The sequence below is a fragment of the Trifolium pratense genome, linkage group LG4 (assembly GCF_020283565.1).
Source record: "Trifolium pratense cultivar HEN17-A07 linkage group LG4, ARS_RC_1.1, whole genome shotgun sequence".
NCBI lineage: Eukaryota > Viridiplantae > Streptophyta > Magnoliopsida > Fabales > Fabaceae > Trifolium > Trifolium pratense.
This window is the reverse complement of record NC_060062.1, coordinates 31265517-31268823: the sequence shown is the minus strand read 5'-3', so window position 1 is coordinate 31268823 and position 3307 is coordinate 31265517.

Below are 3307 nucleotides of genomic sequence, written 5' to 3'. Positions count from 1 at the left end.
GCGCGGGAAACCTTATGACAACCGCGGTAAAGGGAATACAAGTGGTGGTAAGAAGCCGGTGAATGGAAATTGTTATAACTGTGGAGAACGGGGTCATATGTCTTATGATTGCCCGAAGAAGGGAGATAGGTGTAAGAATTGTGGAAAGCTGGGCCACAAGACCGAAGTGTGTAGGACAAAAGTGGTGTGTTTCAACTGTGGTGAGGAAGGCCACAAGAGTCCGACTTGTAAGAAGCCCAAGAAGGTGATGGGCAAGGTGTTTGCTTTGAGTGGAGAGGATGCTAGCCTTGAGGACAATCTCATTAGAGGTACGTGTTTCATCTATGACACTCCTTTAATTGCGATTATAGATACGGGAGCGACGCATTCTTTTATTTCTTTGGATTGTGCAAAGCGTCTTAGTATTCCTTTAACGGATATGACGGGTAGAATGGAAATAGAAACTCCTGCTAATGGTTCAGTGATTACCCGACAAGTATGCCGTAACTGCCCCGTAACCATTTTTGATAGGCACTTTGGTATGGATTTAGTGTGTATTCCACTTAGTGGTATGGATGTAATTTTTGGTATGAATTGGTTAATCTTCAACCGGATTCATATCAACTGTCGTGAGAAGGCCGTTGTTTTTCCGAAGCCGGAGGAGAACTTGCATTTGATGAGCGGGAAGGAAGTATCGGAAGCGTTGAAAGAACATGCCGAGATGTTCATGATGTTTGCATCATTGAAACTCGAAGGAGGAGTTAAGATAGAAGAGTTACCGATCGTTTGTGAATTCCCAGATGTGTTTCCGGATGATATATCTGACGTGCCTCCAAAGCGAGAGGTAGAGTTTTCTATCGACCTAGTACCTGGAACTAGTCCGATATCGATGGCGCCGTATCGAATGTCAGCGTCAGAGTTGAATGAGTTGAAGAAGCAACTTGAAGAGCTGCTTGAGAAGAGGTTTGTTCGACCGAGTGTTTCGCCATGGGGAGCGCCGGTATTACTTGTGAAGAAGAAAGATGGAAGCATGAGATTATGTATAGACTATCGTCAGTTGAACAAAGTGACGATCAAGAATAAATATCCACTTTCGAGGATAGATGATTTGATGGATCAACTAGTTGGAGCTTGCGTGTTTAGTAAGATCGATTTGAGATCTGGATACCATCAGATTAGAGTGAAGACGGAAGACATACCTAAGACTGCATTCAGGACGAGGTATGGGCACTACGAGTATTCAGTTATGCCGTTTGGTGTGACCAATGCACCCGGAGTTTTCATGGAGTATATGAACCGAATTTTCCATTCATTTTTGGATAGATTCGTGGTAGTGTTCATCGACGACATTTTGATTTACTCGAAATCCGAGGAAGAGCACGAAGAGCACTTGAGGATTGTTTTACAAGTCTTGAAGGAGAAGAAGTTGTATGCCAAGTTGTCAAAGTGTGAATTTTGGATGAAAGAGGTGAGTTTCCTAGGGCATATAATTTCAAGTGGAGGAATCGCGGTAGATCCTGCGAAGGTTGAAGCTGTGTCACAGTGGGGAACGCCGGAATCTGTTTCAGAGATTAGAAGTTTCCTTGGTTTAGCTGGTTACTATAGAAGATTCATCGAAGGTTTTTCGAAGTTGGCTTTGCCGTTAACCAAGTTGACGAGGAAAGATCAAGCGTTTGTTTGGGATGGTATTTGTGAGAAGAGTTTCCAAGAGCTCAAGAGAAGATTGACTACTGCACCCGTGTTGATTTTACCTGATGCCAAAGAGTCGTTCGTCGTGTATTGCGATGCTTCGAAGTTAGGACTTGGCGGAGTGCTTATGCAAGGGGGTAATGTGGTAGCATATGCTTCAAGGCAACTGAAGGTTCACGAGAGGAACTATCCAACGCATGATTTGGAGTTAGCCGCAGTGGTGTTTGCTTTGAAAGTGTGGAGACACTACTTGTATGGATCGAGGTTTGAAGTGTTTAGTGATCACAAGAGTCTGAGATACTTATTCGACCAGAAGGAGTTGAATATGAGGCAACGAAGATGGCTCGAATTCTTAAAGGACTACGATTTTGAATTGAGTTATCACCCCGGAAAAGCCAATGTAGTGGCCGATGCTTTAAGTAGGAAAACTTTGCATATGTCATCGTTGATGGTGAAAGAGTTAGAGTTGATTGAAGAATTCCGAGACTTGAGTCTTGTGTGTGAGGTTACTTCTTCAAGTGTGAAGCTTGGAATGTTAAGATTGACGAATCCTTTTCTTGAAGATATTAAAGAACGTCAGAAATCGGATAAGAAATTGATGGAGAAGATGGTACTCATCAATGAAGGCAAGGAGACCAATATCAAGATTGACGAAAGTGGAGTCATGAGATTTCACGGAAGAATTTGTGTACCGGATGTACCCGAATTGAAGAGAATGATCATGGAAGAAGGTCACAGAAGTGGTTTGAGTATTCATCCTGGAGTAACCAAGATGTATCAGGATTTGAGGAGGTTATTTTGGTGGCCGGGAATGAAGAGGCAAATTTCTGAATTTGTTTATTCCTGCTTAACTTGTCAGAAATCGAAGATTGAGCATCAGAAGCCGTTTGGTTTGTTGCAACCAATGTTTATACCCGAATGGAAATGGGATAGCATTGCAATGGATTTTGTGGGAGGTTTACCAAAGACCAAGAAAGGTAACGAGGTGATTTGGGTAGTGGTAGATCGTCTGACGAAGTGTGCTCACTTCATTGCTATCAGGAAAGGTACTTTGGTGCCTAAGTTGGCCGAGATTTATGTGGAGCAGATTGTGAAGCTACATGGTATTCCAACAAGTATTATTTCGGATAGAGATCCGAGATTTACTTCCAGATTTTGGGAAAGCTTGCAAGAAGCTTTAGGAACGAAGTTGAGGTTGAGTTCAGCGTATCATCCTCAGACAGATGGTCAGTCGGAGAGGACGATACAATCCTTAGAGGATTTGTTGAGGGCTTGTGTTTTGGAGCAAAACGTGAATTGGGATTCTTGTTTGCCGTTGGTAGAGTTTACATACAACAACAGTTACCATTCTAGTATCGGAATGGCACCGTTTGAGGCGTTGTATGGGAGAAGGTGTAGGACACCTCTGTGTTGGTATGAAACTGGAGAAGGTGCAATTCTTGGACCAGAGATTGTACAAGAGACAACAGAAAAGATTCGAATGATTCGTGAGAAGATGAAAGCGTCTCAGAGTCGACAGAAGAGTTATCATGATAAGAGGAGGAAGGACATTGAATTCCAAGAGGGGGATCATGTATTCCTACGAGTTACATCGACTACTGGAGTAGGACGTGCGTTGAAGTCAAGGAAGTTGACATCG